Raw genomic sequence first — 15,307 nt, 5'->3', positions numbered from 1 at the left:
TAGCTCTCAGTAACTATGAGTACTCTCAGATCTGTAAGTAGTGGCTTTTTGTTGTTGGAATGCATAAATACCGTACCACGTCCACTCTGTGTTTTGTTAGATGTATTACTGTTTTGTATCAATCTGATGAGTTAAGCCATTTTCAACTGATTTTTATAGTGTGTTCTTATGTTGTGCTGTTATACCACTGTACCAGGTTAAAGGGGGTGGGGGGGGGGGGGGGGGGGGGGTTGGCGCGTCTTCAAACAAGTTTAACCCCGCTACATTCTGTATGTGCCTGGCCCAAGTCAGGTACCTGTAATTCAGTGGTTGTCGTTTGTTGATGTATATCATATTTGTTTTCCGTTCATTATTTTGTACATAAATCAGGCCGTTAGTTTTCTCGTTTGAAATGTTTTACATTTGTCATTTCGGGGCCTTTTATAGCTGACTATGTGGTATCGGTTTTACTCATTATTAAAGGCCGTACGATGACCTATAGTTGTTAATTTCTTTGTCATTGGTCTCTTGTGGAGAGTTGTCCAATTGGCAATCATACCACATCTTCTTATTTTATAGATAAATTTGAAATAAAAGTATACTACAAGGACATATTCCTTTTGTTTGGTTGTTTTGGAACTGGAACACTCTCATCTAAGCAACAGATGCATCCCTTAATCGAAGTGCTTACGCACAGCTATTCTCTGGAAATGGTGCAACCGTTTGCTAATAATTTCCTTTTATAAAAACATAATGAAAAAAATCAAATAACTAATAAAAAGGGAATGTATGCTAACGCATTCATCCGGCATTGACGGAAGAATTAAGAAGTCTACTTGTGTATACAATTGGTTGTTATTCAATTGTAACACCTGTGTCACAATTTACTAATGACTTTAACTACATACCGAGTCAACTTTTTGTCAAATATTTGGAATCCTATAGCTTTATCCATGTCGTGCAATTAAAATGTGTCCGCTAACCTCCACTTTTCTTTACAAAATTTTAACACATAGAGTTTAACAAAAATTTTTGAAAATCTTTAAAAAAAAATCTTTGTTATTTCTTTCATAGTTTTTTGTAGGAAAAAAGGTGTCAATGTTAAATGTATGAAAAGTCTAGAGAGAATCATTTCCATCCAAATTTTCAATTGTTTAACCCTTTCATTTTTTTCTGCTTTCTAAGTTCTATTATTTATATACTCAATTTATAACAGTCTTTTAAAAAGCTTGTTATTTTTAAACAGCGGAGCGAACATCCTTAATGAAATCTCTTTGAACATATTTGGATATTACCTTTTTAAAAATTTAGAATTTTACAGGAAAAAAATGTTGAACTTAATCAAACTTATGTTTTTCAATAAAATGTCTGTTTGAAACATGTCAATTAAATTCAAAAACTATTTAGGATAAAAAATATTGCTTGTAGTTCATTTTATCCAAATAATTAAGGCGCCAAAAAAAAAAAAAATGTTTTTTACCAACCCTACTTTCAGTGAAAATTTTGCATTATATGTACAGCCAACAATGAAAACAACACTTTATAAATTGTATGCGTCCGAAGCGCTTTTCTTGATTTTCCGTCATCTGGAATGCTCAAATCTGAATATTTGATAGCCAGGGTTGTAAAAAAATGAAAAAGTTGAAGAGGAATATGACCAAAAAGGACATAAAAGAAAAAAAAGTAGTAATGTAAGTACTCGTAGAGGAATTTTGCAACTGGACTATTTTAAAGAGATGTGGTATAATTTCTAATGAGACAACTATTCACTAGATACTAAAGGACAACAGAGGATTTTTGTAACTGGACTATTTTAAAGAGATGTCGAATGAGACAACTATTCACTATGTACCAAAGGACGAGAGAGGATTTTTGCAACTGGACTATTTAATGAGATGTGGTATAATTTCCAATGAGACAACCATCCACCAGGTTCTAAAGGACGACGATGTAGACATGTTTTGTATTGATTTAAATCGAATACCACATGGTTGCCTCATGCTAAACTAACCTTACATTATCTTTTTTTTTTTCGCTGGTTAGTTTATTTCGGTTTTAATGCTCTCAAAAGATTTATGTTGTTTCCTTCCAATCCAAACATCTTGTTAACATTAGCATGTCAGGTCAGTATGATTTTTCCGCGCTATACTTGATGATGGAAATAATTGTACAGATCTACTTTTAGCTTTAATATCCAGTAGCTTTAACATATAACAGATAGATCAATGGCTATGCATAATCAAATGATAATTAGATCGCTTAGGTCACATAAGCTTATATGTGTGATTTTATAAATCACTTGGTAATGCTTATAGATAGACGTAATAGCACCGGCAGGCTGGATGTTAATTTTTACCTTTTAGTACAAAAATTTATTGAATGTAAAGATTTTTTACACTAAGGCATGCCCTGTAAATAGTATTTAAATTCTATCAATAACTTTTAAACTGAGACCCAGATTTTAATGAACAAGTTATTTTGCAGGGATTTAACTGTAAATATATTTTTTTTTACTAGCATATTAATTTAAGGTCTAACCAACTTTTGCATGGTATGGTTGGTGTACTCAAACTATTGGAGGAAGTTATAGAGGAAAGAAGAAGAAGCGAATTATGCAATAGAACAGAAATAAAACAGCACCTTACTCAAAACTCCATTTCAATGCAATATTATCCGAATTTTGAGCGAACACGTAACGGAATAACCTGGGTTCCTGCTATGTATAAGTATCTCAGTCTGTGTATGTTATATTTCACTTATGGTGGAACAGATGCGATAAACATAGTCATCAAACTTTAAACTATTCACAAAAATGACATTATCTTTAAAGAAATTAAAAAGTCTGATACTTAAAATGAAGGAAAAATGGATATCGATTTAATTTCATCAGACGAAGAGGATTATTTGGATTTGTTACTTCAGGATGTAGATATCCTTGATGATACTGAGTCAAACACAACAGAACACGAAGTTTTGTAAGTTCCAAATTAACACCATGAACGCAAACTCTTCTGCTTTCAATCGTGACAAATGGAAGTTCCTTCAGCAATAACAGAGACATATATTGTATTAAATGTCTCTGGCAATAACAAGTTCAAATTTGTACATAAATATTCTCTGGCATGTGTAGTTTCATATTTATCATACTCTGGGAACATGTGTACGAACATTAACTTATTAACCCCTTAACAATTTGGTCACACAGTTTTGGTTAACATGAAATATTTGGCTTGAATATTGTGAAATAAAAGCAAGTACATGAAATTATACTTTTTCATGATTTTTAGTTTATTCTGATGTTCATGTTAGGGCAAAGTTGAGTGCCCAAATGGTTACATATTTTACCCCTTCATATTCTAAATGTGTCTGTCCAAATCCAGGAGCCTGTGATCTGTTAAATAATACTTGTTTTCTCAAAGACAATCACACAACATCTCCTTTTTTATAAGCATTGACCATTGTTTGAAGAATAACCATGATAATGTTATTCAATAAAAGGCTGCTAGTGTAGAAAAATTGAACATTGGTACACAAATAACAACAACAAAACAGAACAAAAGAAATGCTGGTCAGTTGGGAGTCAAAATACAAACAAACAAAAAAGGGGTAAACATGCAATATTTAACTGCACATGCTGCAGGCTTATTGCATTTTTAAAATCTGTCTTGGACTAGTTCAAAGACAGGTACAAAATGTAGGTTGGTTTTGCATTATTTATAAACATCATGCAAAATAACATTTGATGCACTATTTGCAACTTAGACATGAATATTTTTATATTTCTTATGGATGAAAACAGATATGCATGTAGGGGATACAGTGAGCCAGCAGTCCAACAACAAAAAATACAAAATAAAGTATACATCTTACTGTTCTACACAATACATTTGTAGATCTATAGGTGTACATATATATACAATATGTCCAGTGTTAAATCATAATGATGTTTTGTAAAGTTGATAATAAACCTTGTATGAACATATAATTCTCCAAATGACTAGAAACATTACACTTTATCATCATGATCATGAAAGTATGCTATTAGAAAATTTGTGTTTGCAAATATCTGTTAATCTGCCGCCACGGTAATATATATTATCATACATTATCTAGTTATAAATATAATTATGAGTTTGATTTTGTTTCTTATAAATGTATGTATTTTCTAGTTCATCACAAGACAGTTCTCAGAGTTTATATGGTGACACACTTGCCAAGGGTGTTTATTGGAAAGATGAAAACACCTTTGATGATTCAGCTCCAGACCCAAGAACAAAGGCATTCAAACCAGAAAAACCTCCAGGTTTTCAGTTTGCTAACTTCACTAGGTAAATGGTCATGTTGTATGAATTCTTACTTTAAATGGCTATATCTGTTATCTTTTCTTCACTTATTTATTTAAGAAATATTTCCATATTCATAGAAGATAGTTTTCAATTCATTCAAAAAGCCCTTTTTCCAATCATAAAAAATGTGAAATATTCACTTTTACTATAAATACAGGTTAAACTTTCCCTTTTATAGTTAAAAACCCTGTATTTTGATGAATTAAAGAATTGTATTGAAATGTCTTAGAATATTTACAATAAATTTAGTAAAAAAAAGTAAGTTGGCTTATGTTGGCTTGCCTGTAATATTTTCTCAGTACAGGTTTTGTTTTAAAGATGTCCATTTTATATTGGTAGGAAACAGCTACAAGGACTTAAATCACCAGCAGATTTCTTCAAACTCTTTTTTACAGTGGAAATTCTTACTCAGATTTGTATAGCCATGAATAACCAGGCAAGAACTCTAATTAGTGCAGGAATGTGCACTTCATACACATCTGATGGAGCTTGGGAATTACTTACAGTAAATGAGTTACTACGGTAAGACTTAAAATAAGTGAAAAAAATATGGCACCATACAAGAAACCTTTTGTTGATGTTTAAATAAACTTTTGGGTTGTTATATAATTAGTATATGGTTTTAAATACCCATTAACACACCTTAATTTATATATATATTTATTATAAGATATTTTATATACACAAACAATGAAATAGAAGGGTATTAATGTTCAAAATTCAACCAAGTTTCCACAATTTGTCTTCATGTTCGTACACATGTTCCCAATGTTTTATAATACGACCGCAAAATTTTTGCGGTCGTATATTGGTATGACATTGGTGTCGTCGGCGGCGGCGTCGTCGTCGTCCGAAGACACATTGGTTTTTGCACAATACCTTTAGTTTAAGTGAATGGATCTATAGGAAATTTTACCATAAGGTTCAATACCACAAAAGGAAGGTTGGGATTGATGTTGGGATTGATTTTGGGGGTTATGGTACTAACAGTTAAGGAATTAGGGGCAAAAAAGCGAACAAAAATAAGCCTTTTTGTATCTTCCAGACAATAACTTGTGTGTTAGTGTATGGATCTTTATGAAATTGTACTACAAGGTTCCATATCAAAAAGGGAAAGCTGGGTTTGAGTTTAAGGGTAATTGCCCTAAACGTTTAGGAATTTGTGGCCAAAAAGGGGCCAAAAAACAAGCATTTTTCTAGTTTCCAGACAATAACTTGTGTTCAAGTGTATGGATCTCTCTGTACTGCAAGGTACCATACCACACAGTGGAGGCTGGGATTGAGTCTGGGGATGATGAATCATAAGGGGGTTCAAAAAATTTGGGGGGATTTTTTTTTTCGGTTCAAAATTAAACTTAGTTTGATTTTAACAAAAATTGAATTCTTGGGTTTCTTTGATATATATGCTGAAACTAAAAATTTCATTAGATTTTTTATTTTGGGCGCAGTTTTCAAGTTGGTCCAAATTGGGGTCCAAAATTAAACTTTGTTTGATTTCAACAAACATTGAATATACATGTATGGGGTTCTTTGATATGCTGAATCTTACCATGTATTTAGATTTTTTATTTGTGGGCCATGCTATCAAATTGGTTCATATTGAGGTCAAAAGGGTCTAATATTAAACTTTGTTTGATTTCATCAAAAATTGAATTATTGGGTTTCTTTGATATGCCAAATCTAACCGTGTATTTAGATTTTTAATAATGGGTCCCGTCTTTTTTTTAAATTGGTCTACATTAAGGTCCAAAGGGTCCAAAATTTAACTTAGTTTGATTTAAAAAAAAATTTAATTCTTGGGGTTCTTTGATATGTTGAATCTAAACATGTGTTTAGATTTTTGATTTTGGGCCCAGTTTTCAAGTTGGTCCAAATTGGGGTCCAAAATTAAACTTTGTTTGTTTTCAACAAAAATTGAATTCTTCGGGTCCTTTGATATGCTGAATCTTACCATGTATTTAGAATTTTGATTTTTGGGCCCGTTATCAAATTGGTCCACATTGAGGTCAAAAGGGTCCAAAATTAAACTGTGTCAGAAACCTATGCTGTGTCAAATATTTAATCAAAATCCAAATTCAGCTGTATCAAGCTTGTTGTGTCCATACTTTCCCCAACTGTTCAGGGGTCAACCTCTGCGGTCGTATCAAGCTGCGCCCAGCGGAGCATTTTATTTGAATTAGCTTTTAACTTAGTTTACAAAGTGAAAGCAGAGTATTATAAAGGATTTCTTTTTATTTACTGTTATCTTTTACAGATTTGTTGGTATTGTTATCTACATGTCAGTTGTAAAACTGTCCACAGTTGATAAATATTAGTCAACTGATGTGTTATACAAGAGCTGTCCAATAAGAGATGTTATGTCAAAGAAAAGATTCCTTGCAATACTATCACTTATTCAAGTGACGTCTCCAGCTGAAGTTGATAAAGGTTAAGTATTTTATTAAAATAAATATAATCAATATTTGAAAAAGAAATACATATTGCTTGCTTATTGTTGTAAACAGGAAATACAGTTGCAAGCTATTCAGTTTTTGTCTCGCCTTGACGGAGTCAAAAAGCGAGACATAGGTATGCTGTTTCCGGCGTCGGCGACGGCGGCGTCAACAATGTAATAGTTTGTGATTAGGTCTAGCTTATGGTCAACCACTAGTGGTAGGTCAATGATATTTGGTATGCAGTTGTATTAGCATTGGCACATGTCATTACCATGGAGATTATTTGGCCCCGCCCCCTCAGTCAAGGTCTATTGACTTTGAAACTTTTCATAGTTTACATGTATTAGTTTGTGATTAGGTCAATTAATGGGGAACCACTGGTGGTAGGTCAATGATATTTGGTATGCAGTTGTATAAGCATTGGCATATCTCATTTCCATGGAGATTTTTTGGCTCCGCCCCCTTAGTCATGGTCTATAGACTTTGAAAATTTTGCTAAGTTAACATGTATTAGTTTGTGATTAGGTCAGTTCAAGGGGAACCATTAGTGGTAGGCCAATGTTAATTGTTGTTCAGTTGTATCAGCATTAGCACATCTCATTTAATGGAGAATATTTGGCCCCGCCCCCTCAGTCATGGTCTATTTACTTTGAAACTTTTGCTTAGTTTACATGTATTAGTTTGTGATTAGACCAGTTTCAGATGAACTGCTAATGTTAAGTCAATAATATTTGGTATGCAAATTTATTGGCATTTGCAAGTATTGTTTCCATGGAGATTATATAGTCCCACCCCTGATCATGGTTCATTGACTTTGAAACTTTTACATAGTTTACAAGTTAATGTTTGTGTTTAGGTTTGTTTAAAGGGAACGACTTATAATAAGTCAATGGTATTTGGTATGCAGTTGTATTAGCATTGGCACATCTCATTCCATGGAGATTGTTTAGCCATGTACCTGCAGTCATGGTTCATCGACTTTGAATATTTGCATAACTTACATGTTAAAGTATTGCTATTTTAATTTCAACATTTGCATTATCAAAATTACAAAAAGACAAGACATATCTCTGTGATACTGATAACAGTTTATTCATTATATGTACTTAATGACATTATTTAAAATTTTACATTTGACCATGATTTTTTAAAAAGATAAATTTTATATCAACATTATAATGGATAGGGGGCATGTATGTCTTATGAAAAGAATAGATATGTCTTTTTCTATAAACTTTCATTCTTCAACTTAAATACACGGAATTGAAGAAAATGAATACCTACAATGTGTGTTAACTTTTTATTATCCTTCAACAATAAAACTATTAAAAATTATTAAATTTGAGATGAAAGCTTTCTTTACCTGTTAATTACAACATGAAAAATTAGAAATAGGTGTTGAATAAATGCTACAAAAATATGTAATCGCCAAAACTAAATTATTAATGAAAAACTTATATTAGAATCCATGAATTACATACATGTAGGATTCAAACTTATGTTTTTGATGAAATAAGTTTGAAAAAAAAAATATGTTTTAAAACATTTATGCAAAACATATATAATTTTTATTACAAATATATATGTAGTATTGTAGATGATAAACGATTTTGTACTTTTGTTGTCTTCTGTGTTTTTTTTTCTATTTTCAGTAAGATGTAAAATCAACATACTATGATGATTGATTGGAGAACAATGCTTAAGAACATAGAATAACTAAACTGCTTACTTGATTTTAAAAGAAGGAATTATTCATCAAAGATATATATTTAAGAAATAATTCATGGGGGCTTGAATTTATCGTGATTTTACCACGGGTTGGCCCTTTATGACAAATATTTTACCCTGAGCGATAGCGAGGGGTAAAATATCGGCATAAAGGGACAACCCGTGGTAAAATCACGATATATTCAAGCCCCCATGAATTATTTCGATTCTAATAGGACAAATACGGCAATTGTTTTGGATCGAAGCGCTCTAGATGAAGGCATTATTTGCCGTTCCCATAAATAAACGCACTATTAAATTGACGTAACAGACCGGAGCAAACTGAATAAATGACATGCTTAAACTATTTACAATAACATATTTAGATAGGTTTGGATGAATCTAAATGATAATTGTACTTATATGTCTTATATGTATACAAAACATGGCTTATATAACACATTTAAGCATCGTTTGTTTACGTTTCCTTGTTGTGATGATTTTCGGTTTCACAAGCGTGTATTTTCCCGTAAAATGCTTATATTCTTACGTCATCGTTCTATGACGTCAGGTAGCTCATTCATAAAAAAGCATATGACGCGGGAGTACGATCGGAACAGCCCAAACAATATATTCATATTTTACCACGGGTGTGTACTCAAAGCGTTAGAAGAACGTCATGTTAGAATTTATCATATTTACATCACTGTGCATTTTGTGAATTCTTATTCTTAATAACTTGTTAACTAATTATTCACATAAATGTGTTTTGTCCTGAATTCAAGATATCTGGATAACAATCTGGCAGCAGAAGAAACATTGCAAACTTTTTGTAAAAGGCTTTATATTTCAAGATATTTTCATTAAATGGATTAGTGATCACAGTTCAGTTTATATGGTCAATTCTGTATCTCTCAGATACTATTAGCTATAGGTCAACTATATTTGGTGAATGGAATGATTGTTAGGTGTACATGTCCTACCATCAGGTTTCATGTGACATTGACCTCATTTTCATGGTTCAGTTAACAATTTTTGTTCTTGTGTTGTGTTTCTCCGATACTATTAGCGGTTAGCAATATGGTTTCTGTATTCGTGTATGGAATCATTGTAAGGTGTACATGTCTGTTTGTTTTTTTCAGGTGACAAGTTAACAAGAATGAGGTATTTGCTGGACCATGTAAAGGAAATATCACAAAGTTTATATTTTCCACACAAAGATATTTCTGCAGATGAAAGGATGGTTGCTTCTAAACATAAATATTCTGGTATTCGGCAGTTTATCAAAGACAAGCCAATAAGATTTGGAATAAAATTATGGGTTCTGGCATGTTCTGTTACTGGGTATATATGGAATTTCTTTGTGTACTTGGGTAAGAAGAGAACAAACATAGTTGACAAATCAAAGGGCTTAGCATACACAGTTGTTACCACTTTGTGTGAAAAATTATATGGACAAGGATTTAGGCTATATGTTGATTCTTTTTACACAACATTACATTTAGCAAATGACTTACTTACAAACAAAGCTTATTTAATTGGAGCTGTCAGATCTAATAGCACAGCAATGCCTCTAGTTTTCAAACAAAGTGTAGACTGGAGTAAACTTGTGTCCAGAGGTGATTTTAGATGGCATAGAGAAGGTTCATTTGTTTTTATACAATGGAAGGATTGTAAGACAGTTACACTTATGTCCCCTTTGCACAAAGGTTCTGATGTAACGTCATGTTATAGAACTATTTCCAACCGTAGTGCATGGAACAGGCAGAACATAAAACAACCACTAGTAATTCATGATTACAATGTCAATATGGGTGGAGTAGACTTGTCTAACCAATATTTAAACAGGTATTCATCGTATATCAGAACCCAAAGCCACTGGTGGAAAGTATTATTTTTTCACTGTTTTGACATTATGGTAGTAAACTCCTATATAGCTTTTCAGGAGTTTATAGGAGAGTATCCTGCCCAATTTGAAAACACAACATTTGATTCTAGGTTTGGTCAACTAGAGTTTAGAGAGTCGATAGCATCTGAGCTTATGAATATCGGGAGATCTTCTGTTGAAAACATTGTCACCAAACATATGCCATCTTTCCTTAGTAACAGAAAGGATTGCGTTTGCTGTAATGCAAAAGCCAGTATGGATGGTTTACCGTCACCAAGCCACAAAGTGTTTTCATTTTGTAATACTTGTCATGTCCCACTTTGTTGCTTAGCAACAAGAAACTGTTTTTACCAGTGGCATACAGAAGTAAATGTTCAAAAATATGTCTCTCAAAATGGAAAATTTAAAAAGAGAAAACTTGAAACTTGATGCCAGTAATTTGGATACTGTGCATGTGGCCGTTTCTCCATTTGTGACTCACCAGTTCTTAATTGATACTTTTTGTTCATTTGTTAATTTATACATGTATATGAATTAAAGCAACTTTCTTGTCTACTTGCAAGTGTTGATTATCAATATAAGTAGTACTCAAGTTGACATCAACAGTTATTTTCATAAAGTTGTTCACCTTGGAACTAATCTTCAGTTATCAAAATTTGAGATTTTACGTCATTTTAAGAAGACTGTTGCCATAGCAACTGGTATTATTTTGTATTACACTTTTAAAATTTGTATCTGATTTCTATTAAACTTTATTTGGGTATGCTAATATATAATTCTTATTATCAAAAACACGAAATCCTTTAATGTATGGCAATTTTTCGTAATTTTTCCCACTTGACTACCGTTGCCATGGTAACCCTTTGACACAGTGAAATATTGTCTGTATTTTTTGTTTTGTTTATTCCATATTTAGTAAGTACTTGATGAATGTTCATGTTTACAACTCTCAAAAAGCTGAAAAATGAAGGAAAAACCGATGAGATCAGGTATTTTAAAAAAAATGGAATGTTGCTTAGCAACAGAAAAAATACATTATTTATGATTATAATCATTAATTTTGACAAGATTTGAAAAGCTAACTTTCCATGCTTACTTTAACAGGTAAGAGTTGTATCTATTTTCATTTCAAACATATTCAGAAATTGTCACGAAATTTAAAATTTCCATTACATGACAAGAAAGAGCGGGAAATTTCAATACTTACAGACCTGTCACCTGATCTGATGCTATGGTAACATTTATCAGATATGTTCATTTTGTAGCCCCAACATATCTGTTCTGAGATAGATGGATAAAAAAAGATATGCTTTATTATAAATAAAGAAATTTATGTGATATTTAGGAACACCTTTAAAAGTTAAAATTTTGCTTAAAAATGCATGAATGGGAAGGGGTAAAACCAATTATACCTTCTAAAATGTATCCAAAACAATGAAAAACTAGCATTTGATGACCACTGTTAGCCTAAGCTATTTCGGATGAAAAAAAGTATGGAACGCCGTTAGCGTCATTTTATATTTCCAATCATCTAAATGGACATGGAAAATTTAACGTTTTAAAGGCAATTCTGGCCATTTCAAGTTAAATATTTTCCATCACTATTTTATTCCGATCTATACCAATTGATATTAACACTCTTTAATACAGTTTATTAGTGAAAATTGCCGTTTTATTACCGTTTCATTTAATTTATATTTGTTTTTTTTTATTGTATTTAAAATTGGCGGCTCTAAATGATATTTTTTTTGAAATTGCGTTTATATCTGATATGTTTGAATGCATACTTATTACTAAGCATTGGTATAATTTTTTATTTGTTTTATATTTTTCAAATCCCGTAAATACAATCAAAAGTTTAATTAGTGACTCAAAATAACATGCATGTAATATATTCAATGAAACAGAACATTTAAAAGGTTGATTTTTAACATTTTATTATTATTATTACAGATGGCATCATGGACAACTGTATCTTTTGTGACAGACTCCTTGAAAACGGCGAACCCACAGTTAAACTTGGAAAGAAAGGGTGTGATAACATCAACATCAGCTCCGATAGACAACAAGAAATATTAACTGTATCTGGCCTTACAGTTCACCATGATTGCAGACGTGATTACATTAACCTTAAATCGACGAAATGGAAAATAAGTTTGGATGTAGACCCGAAAATAAGTACTACAGAAAGAGATTTAAGGTCCAGCATACCACTTTTTAAATTCAAAGATAACTGCTTGTTCTGTGGTCAAACTGTAAAGAACTACAAAAGGAAAAGAGGATATGACGTTGTTTGTGTCAGAACTTAAGAATTTCATTCTTCGGTTGAAAGTGCATGCAGAGACAGAAATGACAAATGAGGAGATGAAGTCTTTATTCTGTATTCATTAAATTTTTTAAATCATTTTTCCCTATTCTTTATATTTTTTGCCGTTTATTTCTCTATTCTGTAAACTCCATCCTGACCCTCATGTACCCGTTTAACTGAAGTTATCAAGGGATGATATACAAAGGGTGTGAATGAGGGTTACAGAATAGAGCCTGTAAAGGGCAAAAAATATAAAGAAAAGTGAATAGAGAAAATTGACCAAAAAAATTTAGAATAGAGAATAATGAGCTGCTAAAATATAGAGAATAATGGGCAAAAAGTTTACAGAATAAAGAAAAATGGCATAAAAATTAAAGAATACAGAAATGAAGGAACCCCTATACAGACCCTCATATACTGTTATAGATGCACATGAGTACCTCTGTTTAATGAGTTATGTTGAATGCAACATTTGTTTGATTTCGAAATGACAACACACAACTGTATATAATTCAATTTTTGATGTAACACGTCTTCTGATTGGCTGAAAGTTTTTTTATCTATCAGCCCATAGACATTTTTTTGTCATGTGACCGTGACGTCATCAACGTTTTTTTTTCATGATTTACTACTTAAAAATGGAATTTAGAATTAAATTATAAGTGATTACTGTAATATTTTTTTCTGTCTATTCGAAATAACGTAAAAATGTGGTGCACACTTTTAAAAAAACCCGCTACGCGTACGCACGTTATTCGGTGTGTACCATATTTTTATGTTTTTTCTTCATAGACAAAAAAAAATATTACAGTTATTCCTTAAATAAATCATTCAGGAAATGTCTATTATTTGTTTGTATTAACGGTATGCTTTAAACCTGTCTTACGCGTTTTATGTGGTAGGCTATAAACATTATAATCAACATTGCTGTCCTTTATGTAAAACTAGTGGACAGCTACCGAATGCAGGTGCTTTAGTTTGCTGGAGGATTAATTCATTGTTTTCTAGTTAAATTCAGCAATAAACTTTATTTTCTATATAGAATGAGCTTTTTATTTGATGGTCATGCTTTGGTTTGATTTATTTTTGAAGTTATTATAGATTGCGTTTAACAGATCAAAACAGATACTTAGTCATTGTGTTAGTTAAATTGTATGAAGTTCAAAATTTATTCCTCTCTCATTCCGTTCATCGGGTTCAAGAGTACGTAGCTAATACATCCAAAATCTCTCTCTGTGTGTTTTTTCCTTGTGTCCTAATTTTGGTTAACCTCTATTATTTGAAAGGTGATATTTTCAAAAGAATGTCTGGTTCTTAATTTAAGGAGTGTCTCGTGATTGGGCAGTTTATTCCTTTGGTATGAAATGGCCAGTGATTATTTAGTCTGATATTAAATGTAGTTCCTGTTTCGCCTACATATTCCAGCTTGCAAGTTCCACAAGTATAAGAATATAATTAAAATTTTCCGTTTTACAGTTAGATGTTACATAGATGTTGTATCGCTGCATTGTTACTGTGCTGGTGAAATTGTTTTCATTGTTGGCGACTGTACAGCACTTACAATTGCTTTATATATATATATATATATATATAATACCCAATGTTCAGGTCAAGAAAGTTTTAAAAGAACGTTAACCGCGTAAAGATCACAACTGACTTGGTGGTTCAAAGGAGAAATTTTTAATAATGAAGTACGAACGGAGAAAAAACAAATTGATACCCAAGTTAACCCCATGATTCTCCCGTCAATGCCGAATGGATGCGTTAGCATCAATTTAATCTTAAGCTAACATAAAAAAAAGGTTGTATGTTCTTAATAGTAATTTGTACATCAGAAATTTAAAACAAATCACGTGCATCCTTGTTAAACAATAGCTGTTGTCATTAAGATTTACATCTACGGATGCATCTGTTGATGGGTTGAGGGTTTCCGTCCTTAAAGGTCAACGAAAACAACGAGTCTTTGTTATAGATTTATTATTAGTATTATTATATTTAGGGAACGACCATTTAACTTCAAGGGGGAGATTATGGTTTTTTTCCTAAAAAAATATCCTAGCTGATCCCAATTTTGATGAAAACAAATATTGCGATCAAGCAGATAACAAAAAAAATATTCTGAATCCAAATTTTCCCCATACCTTTTAGTGTTAAATTTTGAAAATAATAATGTGATTGATAGCGTCGAAAAACTAAAAAAAAATGTTCGCGATTACAGCGGCCTACATTGTGAAAATACAGGAAAAACTAGTTGCATGCAACATCATTACCAGTTAACAGTTTTTGAATTTTATTGAAATGTTCCAAACAGATATCTCATTGAAAAAAATATTTTTGAGTAACACCATTTTAGCCGATTTTGTCATTTTTCCTAAAAAAAAAACCTATGTTATGATTTGAGATTTGAATATATCACCAATGTCTGACAAACTGAAATCTTCAAATACAAGTAAATGAATAACAAAATCAAAGTAAATTTAATCCAGTAAAATATATTTACATTCAGACAGGTCAAGAAAGTTTAACAATAATGTTAGCCATGTTTAAATCAAAATTAACTCGGTGGTTCAAGTTAGAGAAAAAAATTGTGAAATTGGTGTTCCGAACGGAGAATAGACAGATGGACATCCGAGTAGACCATATG

General features: G+C 31.8%; 1 pseudogene; it reads left to right on the top strand.

Annotated features, from left to right (window-relative positions):
* The first annotated feature begins 2,844 nt into the window (after positions 1-2,844).
* Positions 2,845-12,434, top strand: LOC127719303 (piggyBac transposable element-derived protein 4-like; annotated as a pseudogene).
* Positions 12,435-15,307: the final 2,873 nt, after the last annotated feature.

Source organism: Mytilus californianus, unplaced genomic scaffold, assembly GCF_021869535.1.
Source record: "Mytilus californianus isolate M0D057914Y unplaced genomic scaffold, xbMytCali1.0.p SCAF_11, whole genome shotgun sequence".
NCBI lineage: Eukaryota > Metazoa > Mollusca > Bivalvia > Mytilida > Mytilidae > Mytilus > Mytilus californianus.
Note: the sequence above shows the minus strand (reverse complement) of the source record. Positions and strands in the feature narration are given on the sequence as shown.